The sequence below is a fragment of the Podarcis filfolensis genome (assembly GCF_964270895.1).
Source record: "Podarcis filfolensis genome assembly, chromosome: 7".
Lineage (NCBI taxonomy): Eukaryota > Metazoa > Chordata > Lepidosauria > Squamata > Lacertidae > Podarcis > Podarcis filfolensis.
This window is the reverse complement of record NC_139603.1, coordinates 86,187,617-86,209,003: the sequence shown is the minus strand read 5'-3', so window position 1 is coordinate 86,209,003 and position 21,387 is coordinate 86,187,617.

The following is a 21,387-nucleotide window of genomic DNA, read 5'->3' as shown; positions in this document are numbered from 1 at the left end:
TTAAAATTGCCTTGAGAGAGTCTTTAAACCTCTTTTGTTGACCACCAGCATTATGCTTTCCATTTTTCAGTTTGGAAGAGAGTAGTTGCTTTGGAAGATGATAACCAGGCATCTGCACAACATGACCAGTCCAACGAAGTTGATGTTGAAGAACCATTGCTTCAACACTGGTGATCTTTGCTTCTTCCAGTACACTGGCATTAGTTCACCTGTCACTACCACCACCACGACTACCATCACCACCATCATCATACCAGGTTGGCTTTTAAGAGGGTCCCGGTTGGAACCCCATAGAGCCAATGGCCAGTCTGTGTAGACAATACTAAACAAGATAGACAAATGTCCACAGAATGGAAGAGGGCAGGTTACCCAAGGATGTGCTCTATGGGGCACCAGGCTTATGAGCGTCACTTGCGGACAATCAAGGTGCTTGAAGATGGGCAGTCAGTTCATGCATCCACAGCGGTGACCAGAGGAGAAATGACGCACAAAGAGAAGAAATGCCTTGGTACACCTGCATCAGCACAACTGGACGCTTTCATCTGTCCCAACTGCAACAGAACATGTCTCTCCTCTATCAGTCTCTACAGCCACAGCAGGTGCTTTAACTCTCCAACGATTTGACTTCACCCCTGAAGGTGCACTCTTCCATTGACAGAGGGATGTCTACAAGACCAATGGTTTGACTCAGTACTAGGCAGCTTCCTATGTTCCTAAATATATGGTAATTCAAGTGGACAAGTGCTCACCTACTGGAATTGACAATCCAAGCAACTGAATACAAAGAAGAATGCTTCTGAACATGATTTGTAATCGCCCCCAAACAATGTTTAGGGCTGCCTTTTTACAGCTTACAGATCAATGTGTGAACCCTCCACAGTGCCACTTCTCATCTAGGGATGCAAAAAATAAATCAGTTCATTTTGCATTCAAAGGCAAACTTACCTAATCTGCAGCTTCTGAAACAATAAGAGAACTGAACCCCACACAACCATCCTTCAAATTCTCAGTTCTCTAAATTTTGCAGTGCAGCTCTGCAGCCTGGTGATGCTCATAAAAATGCATATACCGGGGCAAAATAAGAATAAACATGCAGGTATTAGTACAAAAAAAAAAAAAGAAAGGATAGAAGTACGGAAAATTGCTCTGCACAAATTGTGTAAAACGTGTATATTAGGAGAAATCCACACTGAAATAAATTCTCATGGGGACTTAGAAAGAATTGCAATCTGATGCCGAAGTGTGGAGAACGGAACTGAGGACTGGAAAATCAAGAAACGTGATTGAGAGCAATTGAAAAAAATCAGATTTACCCATCCCCACTCTCAGCCCAATTTCTCCCTCCCAAGGCAGTTTCAGGCAGCAGTTTCCATCAGCCTCAGAAAGTGCTGCTAATAGTCAGGGATGATGTATGTTGTAGTCCCAGGTTGGGTGAGGGTGCTCTGCATGGATGTGAAACCATCAGGCTCAGAAAGTGCTGCTAATAGTCAGGAATGATGTGTGTTGTAGTCCCAGGTTGGGTGAGGGTGCTCTGCATGGACGTGAAACCAAAGGGAGGGCCAGTCTCCATGCAATGGCTGTAACTCTGCAAACCATCCTTTGGAAGCTTCTTTCCTTCTCGTGGGACGAGGAGGAACATCCAAGATCTTCTAGAGCTGGATTAATTCTGGCAGGCAACAGGAGGGAGCCATGTGTTCCTTGCTCCCATTTCTTATTTTCCTTGCAAAGATTACTCACTATTAAGATAACAACCTCACAGCCCCTCAGGCCAGTATGGCTCATCTGTTAAAAATAAATGGGAGAGGGAGGCAGCGTCTCACTGCTAAGCAGAAGTAATGCAGCTTCGGTGATGATGGGAGACCCCCCATCAAGTACAGCCAAGCAATTTCCTTGGCTGCCCTACACCATCTGCTAAATGTCACTTAAAGTTAGACCATGCTTTGCCTGCACTCTTGACCTCTGTCTTCCCCCACCCCACCCCCAAGGCTCCAAGATGGAGTCAAAGTGCTATTAATAATAATAATAATAATAATAATAATAATAATAATAATAATTTATTATTTGTACCCCACCCATCTGGCTGGGTTTCCCCAGCCACTCTGGGCGGCTTCCAACAAAGATGAAAAATACACTAAAATGTCACATATTAAAAACTTCCCTGAACAGGGCTGCCTTCAGATGTCTTCTGAATGTCAGGTAGTTGTTTATCGCTTGACATCTGATGGGAGGGCGTTCCACAGGGCAGGCGCCACTACCGAGAAGGCCCTCTGCCTGGTTCCCTGTAACTTGGCGTCTCGCAGTGAGGGAACCGCCAGAAGGCCCTTGGAGCTGGACCTGAGTGTCCGGGCAGAATGATGGGGGATGAGATGCTCCTTCAGATATACTGGACCAAGGCCGTTTAGGGCTTTAAAGGTCAGCACCAACACTTTGAATTGTGCTCGGAAACGTACTGGGAGCCGATGTAGGTCTTTCAAGACCGGTGTTATATGGTCTCGGCGGCCGCTCCCAGTCACCAGTCTAGCTGCCGCATTCTGGATTAGTTGTAGTTTCCGGGTCACCTTCAAAGGTAGCCCCACGTAGAGCGCATTGCAGTAGTCCAAGCGGGAGATAACCAGAGCATGCACCACTCTGGTGAGACAGTCTGCAGGCAGATAGGGTCTCAGCCTACGTACCAGATGAAGCTGGTAAACAGCTGCCCTGGATACAGATTTGACCTGTGCCTCCATGGACAGCTGTGAGTCCAAAATGACTCCCAGGCTGCGCACCTGGTCCTTCAGGGACACAGTTACCCCATTCAGGACTGGGGGATCCTCCACAGCTGCCCGCCTCCTGTCCCCCCAAAACAGTACTTCTGTCTTGTCAGGGTTCAACCTCAATCTGTTAGCCACCATCCATCCTCCAACCACCTCCAGACACTCACACAGGACCTTCACCGCCTTCACTGGTTCTGATTTAAAAGAGAGGTAGAGCTGGGTATCATCCGCATACTGATGAACACCCAGCCCAAACCTCCTGATGATCTCTCCCAGTGGCTGCATGTAAATGTTGAAAAGCATGGGGGAGAGGACAGAACCCTGAGGCACCCCACAAGTGAGAGCCCAGGGGTCTGAACACTCATCCCCCACCACCACTTTCTGAACATGGCCCAGGAGGAAGGAGCGGAACCACTGTATGACAGTGCCCCCAGCTCCCAGCCCCTCAAGACGGTCCAGAAGGATGTTATGGTCGATGGTATCAAACGCCGCTGAGAGATCCAGCAGAACTAGGAAACAGCTCTCACCTTTGTCCCTAGCCCGCCGGAGATCATCAACCAGTGCGACCAAGGCAGTTTCAGTCCCAACCAAGGCAGTTTCAGTCCCACTTGTGCCCTCGACCGTTTTGGAACTGCCCATTCTTTAAGTCATGACAGCCTTAGAAAACTGAACAGAACAGAACAGAAGCATTCAGTGAGATCACTAATTCGCAAGTAGTACCTACAGCATAATGTTGGGATGTGGAGGTCCACATTTCAGGGTTTTGGACACCAAACTATATGAGATAAAGCCACAAAATGACACTCAAAAACAGACCCTGCTTTGAAGGGTCCCTATCCCTGCACAACATGGTTAGATCAGACAGGGAGTAACAAAGAATTTGGAGTGAGAGTTGTGTGTGCACCCTGACACACTCTAAGTGTCCCTATTTTCCAGGGACAGTCCTAGAGTTACAGACGCCATCCTGGTTTCTGATTGATCCCAGAATGTCCCACTTTTCCTTGTTGTTGTTTGTTGTTTAGTCGTTTAGTTGTGTCTGACTCTTTGTGACCCCATGGACCAGAGCGCACCAGGCACTCATGTCTTCCACTGCCTCTCGCAGCTTGGTCAGGCTGATGTTTGTAGCTTCGAGAACACTGTCCAACCATCTCGTCCTCTGTCGTCCCCTTCTCCTTGTGCCCTCCATCTTTCCCAACATCAGGGTCTTCTCCAGGGAGTCTTCTCTTCTCATGAGGTGGCCAAAGTATTGGAAGGTGGCCAAAATATTGGAAGGTGGCCAAATTTTCATTGGAGAAATGTTGGGGGGTATGGAGTTATGCAAGCCCCAAGCCAAGGAGATAAATAACTATACAACCTTTAGAAGATATCTGAAGGTAGCCCTGTATAGGGAAGTTTTTAAAAAAATATATGTTTAATGTATTATATATATGTTTAATGTATTATGTGTTTAATGTATTATATATTTTGGAAGCAGCCCAGAGTGGCTAGGCCAGCCCAGTCAAATGGGTGGGGTATAAATAATAAAGTTATCCTCATCATCATTTATATTATTATTGTTTGGATATGCCTATTTTCACCTTTATTCACACATTTACAAGGTCAAGGATTAAGTAACACAAGGCAGGATCAAGTAACCAAGAACACTGAAACATACCATTGCTTAGGAAGACCTTGTTGCTCAAGCAGGGCTCTAACAGAATAGGAAGATTATTTTGTATTCCTACCCATCTTGGATGGGCAGAGTCAGTCCCTGGGGCCTGAAGGTACTTCACTGAGAAGCTGCCACCTGCAGTTCAGAGGTTCACCACATGAGGGAACTGCACACAAATCCAGCCATCCCTGGCAGCTATGGTGTAGGAAGCTCCCAGTTAAAATATTCTTTTCAGCAAACCAGGTTAGCTTAGGCAAGCCAACTTTCATCAGCCCACAGATGTGTATTATGGGCATGCTAATTCTGATGTACCTTGCCAGGTTGTTGAAAAAAAATGCACGAGGATTATATGCATCTGAAAGGTAAAGGTAAAGGGACCCCTGACCATTAGGTCCAGTCGTGACCAATTCTGGGGTTGTGGCGCTCATCTCGCTTTATTGGCCGAGGGAGCCGGCGTACAGCTTCCAGGTCATGTGGCCAGCATGACTAAGCCGCTTCTGGCGAACTAGAGCAGCGCACGGAAACACCGTTTACCTTCCCGCTGGAGCGGTACCTATTTATCTACTTGCACTTTGACGTGCTTTCAAACTGCTAGGTTGGCAGGAGCAGGGACCGAGCAACAGGAGCTCACCCCGTCATGGGGATTCAAACCACCGACCTTCTGATCAGCAAGTCCTAGGCTCTGTGGTTTAACCCACAGCGCCACCCGGGTCCCTGCATCTGAAAGGACCACATAATTATTAAGCATTATTCACAGCTATTGTTGCAACGTAAGAATGAGAATTTTCGCCCATGTGCAAATTCTCAAGTCTGCCTTAAAATTTAGCTTTAGATGGCAAGTCTAGTTCAAAAGTAGAAAGGGGTGGATATGTCAACATTGGTTTCTCTCAGTTTCTCATTTATTTTTATTTATTTTTAATCTTACGTGGTTTTCTCATCCTTTCAAAATCAGTTTGCATCTTTCAAAATGGTCCCAGTGAAAATTAATCAGTATTCGATTGCAAAGTTCTCCTGTTACACACATTTTCTTGTTGCAATTTTGCCTACTGTAATGGGTGCATATACATACGTTGCCATGGTATACCTTTTTTGCATGCAACGCTTGGCTGGCAAACTGAATTGAATATTTTAGAGAAAGGCGAATCTCAAAGAATGACTGCATTTTGGTTCACGTGTTGTTTTGGGATGGATGAATGAGTGAAGTTTGCCTTTAATCTGAACTGAATCATCCCTTCACCCCCATTCAGATGGGTAAAATGGGAACCAAACATGCCATTTTGCTTGTGTGAAGCAACTAATTCCATCTCTCAATCACATATGGAAACTTGGTGGATGGCCAAATCAGCCAAGAGCCAAAGCTCCTTCCAATATGTTCATTGATGAGTTCCTCCAGGACTAGGAGAAGACGGTTGGTTGGGAAGTCATGAGACAGAGTTGTCAAGGAGATAATGTCATGGCTCATTATGAAGCCAGATTGGCTTTGGAGGGGCTAAATGGCCAAAAGAAAATTGTAATCACCCTCCAATAAACACATCACCCGGCTCGGGAGGAGTATTTAAGGACAGGCTGGGCTTGTCATAATGAGAAGATTATTTTGGCAATGAAAACAAGCCCCTGGGTTCCAAAGTGTCGCTTGCTATTTAATCAGAAGAAAGAACACAGTGTATAATTGTCAGAGATCGGCTACACTTCCACAGTTCCGTCCAAGATCCCGGTTACTGAGAAATGGCAAGGGTAGGACGAGATTGGCCGAAGAAGCTTGTTGCCATCCTTGACTTCTTAAAGAGGTGGAATCATAAATTTGGAGGGTGGAGAGTGTGCTTGGCATTTAGAAAGTCCTTCTTTCAACCCTTATCATCTCCAGATAGGGATGGAGTGGGTGCAGAGCAAACATGGTGAATAAACAACTGGGCAGTACTAAATTATTCCAAATTAATTCTATGTTCAGTTCTGAGGCTCGCTGGTGGGGTGAAGATGACTCATTGCTTATCAGTGTAACACGCATCGGGGGGCTGTAAAGAGAAGATGAGTTAACCTTATGTATAGCACTCTTGACAGTTTGGAGGCGAAGCAATTCAGCCAACCGACCAATCCTGGCAATTTTCAAACTGTGTTCCAGGCAGTGACCATCACAGCTTCTTATAAGTGAAAAGGCCAGTAATGGCAGATGTTGGTAAAGGCTTGGAGGACACACCAGGAAGGAATCTAGACAAGAACTTTATTGTTTCTCTCAAATGATAGTAGAATAGCAGCAGGAAACTCCTGATTCCTCCCAGATATAAGTCCAGTGCCACCTAGTGACTAAACTAGTTAATGATGTTCTCCGCATAGTAGATGGGATGCGGGTGGCGCTGTGGTCTAAACCACTGAGCCTCTTGGGCTTGCTGATCAGAATGTCGGTGGTTCGAATCCCTGCGATGGGGTGAGCTCCCGTTGTTCAGTTCCAGCTCCTGCCCACCTAGCAGTTCGAAAGCATGTCAAAGTGCAAGTAGATAAATAGGTACCGCTCTGGCAGGAAGGTAAACAGCATTTCCATGCGATGCTATGGTTCACCAGAAGCGGCTTAGTCATGCTGGCCAAATGACCCAGAAAAACTGTCTGCAGACAAACGCCGGCTTCCTCGACCTATAGAACCCCAGAGTCGTCCGTGACTGGACCTAACAGTCAGGGGTACCTTTACCTTTACCTTTACCTTTACCTTTACCTTTACCTTTACCTTTACCTTTACCTTTACCTTTACATAGTAGACAATGTTCCCTGACAGACAGATTGTTCAGTGCTACAGATTCTTCCATGTAATGTGCTGTTGCAGGAGAGTGTGGGGTGTTTTCTACAATATATTCTCAGTTCATGAAGGCTCAGCAGGCCTGACAAGAGCCTAGAACACTTCCGAGAATCATAAAATCGATGAGTTGGGAGGCACACCAAGGGTCATCTAGTCCACCCCCTGCAATGCAGGGATTCTTTTTGCCCAACATGGGGCTCAAACCATAAAGGTAAAGGTAAAGGTAAAGGTAAAGAATCCCTGACAGTTAAGTCCAGTCGTGAACGACTCTGGGGTTGCGGCGTTCATCTCGCTTTACTGGCCGAGGGAGCCGGTGTTTGTCCACAGACAGTTTTTCCAGGTCATGTGGGCAGCATGATCGGCAAGCCCTAGGCTCAGTGGTTTAGACCACAGTGCCACCCACATCCCTGCTCAAACCATACCCTCCAACATTTCTCCAACAAAGACAGGGATGTCCTATTCCATAATGATAATTTTACAATTTATGCCCCACACGTTTTCCTGGGTTGCCCCAGCCACAGTGGGCAGCTTCCAACATAATAAAAACATAATAAAACATTAAACATTTAAAAAAAAACCCTTCCCTATACCGGATTGTCTTCAAACAGCTTGGGAGTCAGATAACTCCATACCCTCCAACATTTCTCCAATGAAAATAGGGACATCCTAAGGAAAAGTGAGACATTCCAGGATCAAATCAGAAACCAGGATGGCTTCTCTAAATCAGGGATGTCCCTGGAAAATAGGGATACCTGGGGGGTCTGCTCAAATCCATGACCCTGAGATTGAGGACTCAGCTAGACTGGTAAAGAAACAGTGATTTATATATGTTGTATTTGCAATATAGGATGCGGGTGGTGCTGTGGGTTAAACCACAGAGCCTAGGACTTGCCAATCAGAAGGTCGGTGGTTCGAATCCCCATGATGGGGTGAGCTCCCGTTGCTCGGTCCCTGCTCCTGCCAACCTAGCAGTTCGAAAGCACGTCAAAGTGCAAGTAGATAAATAGGTACCGCTCCGGCGGGAAGGTAAACGGCATTTCCATGCATTGCTCTGGTTTGCCAGAAGCGACATAGTCATGCTGGCCACATGACTGTACACCGGCTCCCTCGGCCAATAAAGCGAGATGAGCGCTGCTACCCCAGAGTCAGTTGCTGGACCTAATGGTCAGGGGTCCCTTTACCTATATGCAATATAACATTGTGCCACCAGATGGTGACGTGGAGTCCCATTTTTCTCTACCTGTTTTCCCTGTTTGAATTTACAATGCTTTAAACTGAAACGCTTCTTTGATGTTTCTAGATCCAGGCTAAGAGTCTCATGCTCTACTGACCAAGCTCAGTCCTCAATAACATATGAAATTCACAGCAGGGGTGAGAAACATTTGGCCTGTGAGCTCCCACACCTGGCGTCATATGAGCTGAGAGGTGTGGGGCAGATAAGGACATGTCTCCGCATGAAGAATCGGGAGATTCAAGTCAGCTCCCAATTATTCCTTTGCTAGTAGAGCTGATTGATAGTTCTGGCAGCAAACCCCACTGGAAATGGCTACACTAGAAGATTCTCCAATAGGAACTTTCTTGTGTAGCTGAGGAAGCACAGCACTTTGCAAGCGCCAACAATCAGCTGATCGTCGGAGCCTGGAAAGTCCTGTGATTTGCAAGGATTGCCAGTCAGCAGGAGATGGGGGAAGATAAAGAACTGACCAGCTGGCCATTTTACAGGGATACTCAGGTCCTCTTTTAGAGGCCTGTCATTGTGGAGTTTTCCCTGGAGGAAGATGGAAGTTTGAAATGCACTGAGTCCATCGAGGAATCGCTAGAAAATGGGAACTGGTTGCTGTACGCAGAGCACTTGGTTCAATCACGCACAATAACTGCAGGTGCCTGTTCACCATTTTCTCCCTCAAACTGCCTTCAAGATGTGGAGTTATAACAAGGGAAAATGGAGCTCCCCAGCTATTTATCATTGCAACATTACATCCCACTCATAAGAACACTGATTGAAAAAGGCTTATGGGGAGGAAGAAAAGGGGAAGCACAATTGGCTTTCCAGCACAACGTCAGCAGAGAAGAATGGGTTTTAAAAGGAGATGGATAGATATCTGTTGTTAGAAAAGCAAGCTGCTTCAAAAACATCTTGACGCCGGGGATTACCTATGAACAAAAGGCCTATGAAGAAAAGCCAGCGTTGGATTAATCTGATGCCTGATAATTCCCTTCAAAGAGCCCAAACATGTTGTTGTTTTCATGTCTCCCATGCCTTGTTGATTTTTCTTCTCCTCTATGCTTGATGGTAGCCTCACCCAAGTAGTAGTAGATACATACAGGGACGAACGAAGGCGTCGTGACACCCGGGGCGGAAAACCGCTATGTACGGCATATTGGCAAAACCTATTGGTATTGCACAACTTTCTGACTAGTTGCAGGACCTTAGCCAGACATAGCAGAGTAAACGCAGAATCCACGGAAGCAATTGGCGACTTGGCTGCAGACAGGATAGATGAAGCAGGAACCAGGAACTTGTTGTTAGGTGTTTATTATATACAGTGGACTATTTACAGGAACAGAACATGGATCTTTAGCTAGCGCTCTCATACACGACTCACAACTCCTTCACTGACACACTGAACTCACGAACCACTGAACTCTCAACTAACACATTTCAGTTAGTAGGCCATTCATTATCACTCCTTTGAGAGAGCTTGACCAATCATGGAGCTGTCTCCATGCCTCTGTATCACCAGGCAGACTTACTCCTTCAGATTGCCTTCTGGCTGTCTGCCAAACCTTAATTGACTCTGTGTGAGTAGCTGCACGTACACTGTTTCCCAACATGGCACATGTGTGGTGTTGCTACGTACAGCGCATGCGCTGTACGTAGGGACGCCACACATGTGCTGTACATAGTGGTTTGCCGGTGATGCCGCTCCAGCGCCGTACAGATGGTGCCAGGATCCTCTGTTCGTGGCTGTAGCAGTGACAGAGGGATCCCACCGCTGTCCGTATGGCGCTTGAGCGGTGTTGGCGGCAAACCGCTATGTACAGTGCATGTGCGGCAGTGTTATGTACAGCGCATGGCTGTAACTCTGCACATGCGCTGTACGTAGCAGTTTGCCGCTGGCGCCAGGATCCTCTGCTCACAGTTGCAGCAGGATCCTCCCCATGCAGCTGCCGCCACGAGCCCCCGCGGGGTGCCTTCTTGTCAAACCACCCCAGGCATGGCACCTGGGGCGCACCACCACCGCCGTTGCAACACCACTGGGTGCATACAAAATGTGCACTTTATGGATGATTGCACTAGAAAGCATTCAGAAGCATTTTGTATGAAAAGTGCCCAGAACATGTGTCGAAAATGCAACTGGATGGAAAGAAACAGAATGGCACAGAATGGAAACAAGATGGTACAGAACTGCAGAATTTGTTCACAATAATTTTATTTATTTATTACTCACCCTTTATCCTAAAGTCAAGCCAGGTTGCAACATTAAAACATGATTTGAAAACAATTTGAAACAAGCGTCAAAACATAAGAAGAGCTTTCTGAATTAGGCCAATGGCCCATCTAGTTCAGCACCTTGTTCTCACAATGGCCAACCAGTTGCAGTGATGGCCGCCATCTTGGATGGTTTTGAATGAGGATCATACAAATTCATTGAGGATAGGGGCATTGGTGGTTGCTAGCCTTGAAGGCTATGTTCTCCCTTCACCATCAGGGGCAAGATGTCTCTGAACACCAGTTGTTGTGTATCACATGTGGGAAGAATGATGCCTCACTCATTTGCAACCTTCCAATAGACATCCGGTTGGTCGCTATGGAAACAGGACGATGGATTAGATAGGCTTTTGGTCTGATCCTGCAGAGATCTTTTTATGCTCTTATGACTATGCCATTAAGTTAGCTGCTCAGCCCTTCTTAGGAAATCTCATCTTGCCACTGACATCCTTTTAGAATTGTTTTAGAATTGTCAGCCTATTTCTCTAAAACTGTTACTCTTTTTAAACTTCCAGTATTTCCTCATTTTCCTCTTGGTCTCTACGTCCCCCTACCCACAATCTTCTGCACCCTTCAGATTCTGTCAATATCCCTTTCAAGGGAATGAGCTTCCTTAAAATAACCTGATCTCCTCTTCCTGAAAAGGCAGCTGTTCTTAAGGTTCACTGGGTAGGAAAATTGCAATTAGGAGAATAAAGGGAATCACTGGCTGAAAAATACAGATAGAAAACAATAAATGGCCTATTGTCAGCAGGAACTCAGAGCTAACCCTAAAAGAGGATCAGGTACCTTGTAAAGTCTTAGTGGTGATTTGAAAGAGGAATAAAAATATTTATGTATAAGCATCACTCTGTCGATTGCGAGTGAACGCTTGAAGGCTAAAGAATGAATGGCTCAGAGACAGATAAACTGAGCTGGAGCTGGCTGTGTTACAGAACTGTAGAGAATGCACTTATACAAAGCTGGAACTAAAACTTTTTGGAGATGTGTGGCTTCTGCTAAAACCCAGACCCCCACATCTCCTTGTTCAGTACCGTGAGGCTGCATCAGCTGAAGTCTAGTGTACAGATCAAGGGAAGTAAGAGTACTACTCTGTTCTGCCTTGGACAGACCCAGTGCCGGATTTATGTATAAGCTAAACAAGCTATAGCTTAGGGCCCCACTCTCTTGGGGCCCCCCAAAAAAATTAAAGAAAAAAACAACTGGATGTACATTTCCAAAATATAAGATAAAAACAAATAAAATAAAACCTACATACAGCAACAGTGTTTTGTGTTGTGTAGGCGCCCATGATGTCTTGGGCCCCACCTGCTAGCCTGCTCCCTAAAATATCACTGGTTTGCTCATTTTTATATATAGGGTGCCAACGTTCTGCATGGACTGGTTGCACGGCAACCTGCGCAAATGGCTTTAGATACCTAGTAGGTCCATCAATTACCATATAGCACATATTCAACACAAAAAAAGCGACAATTTGTTGTTGACAAAGGACAGCTGGACATACAAAGGGCCCCATTACCTTCAGTAGCTTAGGGCCTCATCAAACCTAAATCCGGCCCTGGTCAGAACCCATGAGTCCTGTGTTCAGTTCTACGCACCTTAGCCCTGCCATACATCCTGGAAATTCCAGACATGCCTTGAAATTGGAAGCCTAAAATGGTGTCTTGGTGGGGGGTGTATTTTTGAATTTAAAGATATGTCAGGAATTTCCAGAACGTATGACAATCCTGGGTGGTTCTTTGGTGGGTTTTTTGGTTGTTGTTGTTTTTTTCCATTTTTTGGTTTTGTTAAAAAAAAAATTCTGGAGGAGGCTGCACCCTGGTGACAGTGCCTCCCCCCCCCTCAGGGGCAGGGAGGGCGGTCCACACCAGGTGTCACTTTTTTGGGGGGTGTGCAGCGTATTATTTACGTATTTAGCAATATATGCTCCAGTCATGCCTCCATCACCATATCCACCTGGCCTAGGGGGCGGGGCTCAGACTCACCCTGAACAGCTAAAATGTTACTGGGAGGCCACTGGGACATTGCTGGAGCAACTCTTGGGTTCGGGCAACAGGCTAAAATGTTTTAAAATGTTTTAGACGCTTCTTAAGATGGCAGTAGAGGGATGCGGGTGGCGCTGTGGGTTAAACCACAGAGCATAGGGCTTGCTGATCAGAAGGTCGGTGGTTCGAATCCCCACAATGGGGTGAGCTCCCATTGCTCGGTCCCAGCTCCTGCCAACCTAGCAGTTCGAAAGTACGTCAAAGTACAAGTAGATAAATAGGTACCACTTTGGCGGGAAGGTAAACGGCGTTTCTGTGTGCTGCTCTGGTTCGCCAGAAGCGGCTTAGTCATGCTGGCCAATAAAGCGAGTGCCGCAACCCCAGAGTCGGCCATGACTGGACCTAATGGTCAGGGATCCCTTTACCTTTAAGATGGCAGTGGGCAGAGCTTCCTAAAAAAACAAACAAACAAAAAAACCTTCCTTAACAATTTTGGATAAAAAAACAAAGTGCAACAATTTTGTTGGTTTCCTAAAGAAACATCTCAACAACTTTGGGGGTGTCAGGAATTTTACTTTTTGAAATATTGCAAGATGATCAAGGTTCTGTAAAGCAAGCTTTATGAGGAACGGTTGAGGGAGTTGGGTATGTTTATCCTGGAGAAGAGGAGATATGATAGCAACTTCAAATATCTGAAGGGCTGTCACATGGAAGAGGGAGCAAACTTGTTTTCTTCTGCTCTTACCCACAAGGAAAGCCCTGAATAAGAATGGTGTATTTGCATTGTGGGAGATTCTTCCTTCCTCTCTATCTTCCTCTCTGACAAATGTCACCAATACTGATCAACTTTTCTCTTCATTCACAGAGCATCTGATCCCATCACCCAATGGAAGACAAGCCAAAGACGCCGCGTATTCAGGCCATGCATCAATGTCAACTTCAGTGAATATATTGCATTAAAAAGTATTGTAGCCAATAAACACTGCAATTATATAAGAAGGAGAAGATCTAGTGGTTTCTGCTGATTAGTAATTATGACTGTGCTTCCCTCACTTGAGGTCCTGACGCCTGACCTCTGAATATAGATTTCCCCTGTTCTTAATAGCTTTTAAAATCCCATTCCATCATAAAGTAGCTTCTGCACAGAACTCTTGACACTCTGATTAATTTTGGTGGGTGGGGAAGAGGTGTACTGTACTGGCAGAAATGTCGCAGCACAGATCCTGAATTCTGATCTGAACCCAGAGATCAAGGGGACAGTGGCACTCTCAAAACCACCCTGCTTGTGGAAGTGCAAGAGGAACATAGACCCTGCACTGATCAAATGCAGCCTTCTCTAGATGTTGGTGTCCTCCAGATGTTTTGAATGTCACCTTCCATCATCCCTGACCATGGGTCTGCAGACCCTCCAAATGCCCCTATTTTCCTGGATTCACAGAAACTGCTGGAGGAGAAAGGGGTGTGCAACACCTCCCCAGTGTGAGAGCCAGTATGGTGTAGTGGTTCAGACTGGTGGACTCATAATCTGGTGAACCAGGTTCGTATCTCCGCTCCTCCACATGCAGCTGCTGGGTGAACATGGGCTAGTCACACTTTTTTGAAGTCTCTCAGCCCCACTCACCTCACAGAGTGTTTGTTGGGGGGGGGGAGGGAAAGGAGAATGTTAGCCGCTTTGAGACTCCTTTGCGTAGTGATAAAGCGGGATATCAAATCCAAACTTTTCTTCTTTTTCCCCACCTGATGTTCTTCCACTTAAGACTTTTGGCTTTCCCAGGCTCCCTTTTGTGGGGAGAAAATTGTTGAAATGATCATGAAACTGCTTGCAATGTGAAGTTTTGCCAGTGCTGCTGCATGTTTTAGAGGCAGTCATCATTGACAGGTTTGTTGATTGATTAAGTGATCAGTCGGAAAACTCTGCATTTCCTTGGATTAAAACCAGGGGTCCGCAATGGAATGCCAATGGCTTTCCTCTGTTTTCTGGTGTGCTTATTTAGGTCACCTTCTTTTTTAATTATAAAAGACAACGATTCTGGCGACTGCAGATGGGAATACTCTGCCCCACAATCTGCCATCCCAAATTAACATGTACCACCAAATGAAGCCTTGCCCCTCCGAATGTAACCTGTTCCTCTTCTCCATGGAAACAAATAGAATCTTTCACGCTATTCATTTGTATGGAATAGGCATGCCAAAAAAGGCTTAATAGCCCAACAGCTTGCGCAGTTGAGCCCTGCATACAAATAATGGGGGGGGGGGGAATCCCTGCAAAGCAGCTAGCTGTTTCTTCAGGATCCGTAACTGCAGCAGACCAAATGAAACAATCAGACCCTTGATCATATTGGTGTTTCACAACTTTGACCTGTTGCAGGACCTTAGCCAGACCTTAGCAGAGCATACGCAGAGTTCCAGAAAGCAATCAGTTGCAGGCAGGATGGACGAAGCAGGAACAAGACGCTGCTACTAGTAACTTGGTTACTTAGATGTGTTTATTATTTACAGCAGACTCTACAAGTTACTATATACAAGAACAGAACAAATGTGGATCTTAACTAGCTCTCTCTTTACAAACGCCAAATGACTCTCAGAACCCAGAACACGACACTGACCAACAAACTATCCAGTCAGTAAGTTCATAAGTCACCATGCCTGTGTGAGACCTCAACCAATGTTAGAGCTGTATCCAAGGTTCCATATCTCCAGGCAGAATTACTCCTCTCTGCTCAGTCATCCTTGGCTTTCGGCCAACTCTTAATTGACTCTGTGTGAAGCTGCAAAGAATTGCACGTAGTCAAAAAAACCCCAACAGATCAGACACCACCTAGAATCCTGCATCTAGTTCTGGGCACCAGCGTTTAAGAAGGATATTGACAGCCTGGAACATGTGCAGAGGAAGCAACCAAGATGGTCACGGGTCTGGAAGCCAAGCCTTATGAGACACGGTTGAAGGAGCTGGGCATTTGTAGCATGAAGATTGGGAGGTGATACAATAGCCATCTTCAGATCTTTGAAGGGCTGTCATGTGGAAGATGGAACAAGCTTTTTTCTGCTGCTTCAGAAGGCAGGATCCAACCAATGGATCCAAATTACAAGAGAGGATATTCCAACTCAACATTAGGAAGAACTTTCTGAGGATAAGAGCTGTTCAGCAGTGGAACAGAGGACCTCAGAAGGTGGCAGGCACTCCTTCGTTGGAGGTTTTTAAACAAAGTTTGGATAGCCACCTGCCAGGGATTATTTAGCTGTGTCTTCCACATTGCAGGTGGGTGTTTGAACCTAAGAAACTTATTTATACTACGATGGACCATTAATCTATCTAACCTGAAATTGACAACCCTTTCAAGACTGAAAGCAAGAGATGTTTGCAGCCTTCACAGTCATGTTGACTGTAGATGCCCAAGAGTGAACTGGAGACATTCTTCATGCCAAAGATATGTTCTACCATTGAGCCCCTCTTGCATTTTTAAAGAGAAAAGCAATTAATAATAATATTTAAAATCACAAAAACAAAGATTTTAAGAAATGTGCTGTTGAAATAAATTTTAGTTTGGTTTGTCTCTGGAAGGCTACAAAGCTGTCTTCTACTGAGTCAGACTGTTGGGCCATCTATATTGTCCATATTTTCTCTTTTTGTTCTTTCAATTTCCCCACAGCCCCCCCAAAATACATTACAAAAACCAGCATTCCATTACACAAACCACAACTTATAACAATATACAGTGGTACCTCGGGTTAAGTACTTAATTCATTCCGGAGGTCTGTTCTTAACCTGAAACTGTTCTTAACCTGAAGCACCACTTTAGCTAAAGGGGCCTCCCGCTGCCGCCGCGCTGCCAGAGCACAATTTCTGTTCTCATCCTGAAGCAAAGTTCTTAACCTGAAGCACTATTTCTGGGTTAGCGGAGTCTGTAACCTGAAGCGTATGTAACCCGAGGTACCACTGTACATCTGTAAAACACGTTCTTATTAAGTGATACACAATTTAGTATAAACCTTTGGAACTGGTCCTTGCTTTTTCTGGATAATTTGTAAACAAGACGCAACTCCCTCGTTCTCCCACACAAGTATATTTGTGCTTTGTTCCTCTTGTTGGTCTTACTTAGTGACTCAATTTTTCTTCACAGTGCAGAGGTTTTGGTACCCGTCAGAGAATCGTAGAATTGGAAGGGACCCCAAGGGTCATCTATTTTTTTTTATATAAAATATTTATTGAGATTTTACAAAAACATAGGTTTACAGAATACAAAAAAGACATATGAAAAGAAAAAGATAAAAAAGTAAACATACAAAAATACATAAAAAAGAAAAAAGAAAAAGAAAAATACAAAATACAAAAAACGAATAGATAAGAAAGAATTAAAAACAAATCCATTTTTTGTAACTTTAAACTCATTAGCTTGTTTCCTTGACCTCCTCACACCTCCCCTTTTTGTATTCCCATTTACATAATCAAATCAGCAAATCCTTACACTCTTTCATTTATCTTAACTCTATATCTTAACATATTATAACTCTATATTTTCATACATTATCAATTCATTTTTTCATATTCTTATTAACTTTGTTGCTAATGCCACTTATTTTCAATCCAACATCATTTTAACATTCATTAATTTTACAGTGTTTCTGCAGATAGTCTTTAAATTTCTTCCAATCTTCTTCCACCAACTCTTCTCCCTGGTCTCGGATTCTGCCAGTCATTTCCGCCAGTTCCATATAGTCCATCACCTTCATCTGCCACTCTTCCAGGGTGGGTAAATCTTGTGTCTTCCAATACTTTGCAATAAGTATTCTTGCTACTGTTGTTGCATACATGAAGAAAGTTCTATCCTTCTTTGGCACCAATTGGCCGACTATGCCCAGGAGAAAGGCCTCTGGTTTCTTCAGAAAGGTATATTTAAATACCTTTTTCATTTCATTATAGATCATCTCCCAGAAAGCCTTAATCTTTGGGCATGTCCATCAAAGGTGAAAGAATGTACCTTCATTTTCTTTACATTTCCAACATTTGTTATCGGGCAACTGATATATTTTTGCAAGCTTGACTGGTGTCATGTACCACCTATATATCATTTTCATAATATTCTCTCTTAAGGCATTACATGCTGTAAATTTCATACCGGTAGTCCACAACTGTTCCCAGTCAGCAAACATAATGTTATGACCAATATCTTGTGCCCATTTAATCATAGCAGGGTCATCTAGTTCAACACCCTGCAATGCAAGAATCTTTTTGACCAGCATGGGACTCAAACTCTTAACCCTGAGATTAAGAGTCTCATGCTCTACCAACTGAGCTGTCTCCCTCCAGTTCACTTTCAATTTATTGACTGTGAGATTTGGCATTTACAGACTGGCAGAGGAATCGGTCCATGACCAGTGATGTCAGATGGTGATCAACATGACTGACATCACTTCCTGTCTAGGCAGTTAAACACAAATCTGTACTTCCTGTCTATGCACCTGGCTTGGGGCTTTCTTGATAGGAAATGATATGAGCCAGTATTTAGCGAGCTTGTTGAACAGTACTTTATTAACTCTATTATTGCTTAAGTATTGATTTGCACATGACAAGGGTGCATTCATCTGCTAATTTGTCTGACAAATTAACTCAGCAGTGCCATTGAACTGCTGTTTACCCTGATGATGCTTGAACTCGTTTGTGGAAAATACGAGTTGGCATCACTTTCCCTTCCTTAAAATATCTCTGCTCTGCAGTCTGTTGTGCCCAGTTTTCCCCAAGAGCTGGCAAGGGTTGGTGGGCATTTTGCCCAGCTCAGAGCTCTGCAGGGAGCCTCTGGATAGTGTGAATAATAAGAAATACACAAAAGAAGGGATTTTAAAATGCTCCGGTTTGGGGGAGCTACTAAGGATATTCCTTGAACTTGCACAACACAAGAAAAAAAGAGAGAATGGAATCTTGGCAAAACTGGGTAGAGGCACCATCAACGCATAATGACTGGGCGATCTTATCAAAGCCTGGTTGACTTCTGTCAAGTTTAGGGTTTAAATCAGTGGAAACTCTTTAAGGGCACATGGTGTGTGTAGGCAAGGTGTTGGGTCCTATTTCACCGCATGAGGCAAAAGGGGAATGTGCCGCCACCACACTGCTGCCACCCAGCACCTCTCTTGTCTGTGTTGTGTGGTGACAATCGCAAAACACAGGCCACAGTTTCTGGTGATGTCAGGTGTGGAGGATCCACTCCTCCCCCGGTAGCATCAAAGGCAAGAAGCACAAGCAAGTTCGTATTTATGGATTTTGTTCAGTCATCTGAGTGCAAGACAAAGAATCCATGTCTCCATGCAAACGTGACATTCCCTACTCTGAGTCCCTCCTCTCCCATCCCCAACAAATCCTGAGTACCTACAGGAAGTCACAGGAATCACACTTCTCTGCATTCTCTGTTCTTGAATGTGGAGTGATCGACGAGCCCTTGGAGAAGGAGGATCTCCCAGATTCTCCAAGGAGGTCTCTATTGGCTGCACTCTCACTCCCCCCTCCTCCTCCACTATCTCATAACTAGGCAATTCTTTATTCAGCTGTAATTCAGCCCTGTCTCCTTCTCCTCTTGAAACTGCTGGAGACAAGGAGGGTGAACCTTCCCACTCCCCCTCCTCTTCAGAGAAGAGCTGAGCGGACCGAGGGGACACTTCCCAGCCCTCCTGTTCAGTCCAGTCCCTGACAGGTGAGATCTCACCAAACTCTCCAGAGATCTGATGTGCTCCATGAGTTCCTCCTGAGATTTCAACAATATCTCAACAGAAACTGTTCTTCCTGGTGCTGCTTCTCTGCTGCTGCTAGAGACAGCAGGGTGGGTGAAGGAGGTGAGGTGGGTGTTGTGTCTTGGGCTTCCACCACTCGAGGCAGAAGCCTCACCTTGCCTTACTAATGGTAAGAACTTGTGATGGTCTGGGACTTGGGCTCGGATTCGGAACCAGAGGAGACTCAGTCTGCATCGGATCCTTTGCCTCAGGCATCCTCTGAACCAAGTCTGGGGGCCTGATCCTGAAGAGTCCCAGTCTGCACAGGTTCCCCTGCAACAAACACCAGCTAGGCCGAGTCAGGAGCCTGAGCCTGCCCTGGCTCCAAATGCGGGGGATGACCTCGTTGCCTTCAGCTGGGCCATCACTTACAGCTGCTCCACTACTGGTTGGGTCAGGGGAGGATGAGGCAGCCCCTGGGTCTAGTAACCCACCGACGTCTCCTGAGCTGCAGAGACTAAAGTCTGAGAGCAGGAGAGACCTGAGTACTCGCAGGAGGAGTGCTCGCCTTCGGGTGAGACAGGGAGGTGAGTCACCGGGGGATCAGGACTGGCAGTTACCCCGACAAAGATAAAAGGCTGTCGGACCCCGCCCTAGGTTGCAGGAGCAACATTGCTGTATGCTAGATCCTGCCTGAGATCCTGTACCTGCCCTTGCCTGGTTTCCTGCCTTGGCCCTGTCGGACTGACTCCTAGCAGAACCTTTGGATTCTGGGCCAGTTCTGGATTGCGTTTCTTGGGTTACCCCCGGGCCCAGCACAGAACTGTTCAACAGTGGAATGGACACCCTCAGTAGGTGGAGGAGTCTCCCTCCTTGGAAGTTCTTAAGTAGAGGTTGGATGACCACCTGTCATGGATGCTTTAACTGAGTTTCCTGCATTGCAGGGGGTTGGACAAGGGAACCCTCAGGGTCCCTTCCAACTCTATGATTCCATGAGATGACTAGCGCTGAATTTCAGGAGAGATCAGAGAATGTTGTGTGAACAGCAAGCGAGTGTGGTGTAGTGGTTCAGAGCGGTGGACTCGTAATCTGGTGAACCGGGTTCGATTCCCCGCTCCTCCACATGCAGCTGCTAGGTGACCTTCTTTGAAGTCTCTCAGCCCCACTCACCTCACAGAGTGTTTGTTGTGGGGGAGGAAGGGAAAGGAGAATGTTAGCTGCTTTGAGACTCCTTAGGGTAGTGATAAAGCGGGATATCAAATCCAAACTCTTCTTAAGTCTAGGAGAGGGCTCAGTTCAGAATTTGTAGGAAACTTGAATGTAGAAGTGCATTTAATTTAATAAATGCAGAAATGAGACTATGCATCAAAAGTGGAGCTTTCGTTCAACATTCTAGCAAGCCAGCCTGAGTCTCTTGCAGAATACTCCATTATGTTTTGCCTGATTGATTCCCCAGCTCACATTCAGAAATCTGGTGTTATTAAGCAGTCAGTTCTGAATGGGCTGTGCTTTTTCTGGTGGGATGCATAAGCATCTTAGAAGTCCCCCCCCACACACACACACATAAAAATTCTGCTTTTCTGGTGTTCTCACTTATTTTTCCCACCCCACTCAGATTTTATGCTCTGTTGTCTCCCCACCCACATTAGAGTGCACCTCATGCTGTGAGTGGGGAGATTGGAAAAAAGGGCTCCATACTTCTATATTCAGCCTCTGCTCCTTCCCCTTTCCCCTGCACAAATATAACACACGGTCAGTTGTTTTTTGTTAGCGAGGGGGTTGGCTCCAGGAACATGTGAGAAATGTGATTCAGCTCACATTTAAAGGTGAACCCCCCCCTTAGTTTCCCAGCTAAGCAATGTGCACAAAATTGCATATTCTAAGATCAACATTGCATAAAAATCCACGTTTGTGAAAATAGCAATAAAATACATTATATTAGGAGAAATTGTTTTGCAAAAAAAAGTATACCTTAGACAATATTTCATAGGAGCATGTGCATTTTTAGGAGAAATTTGCTG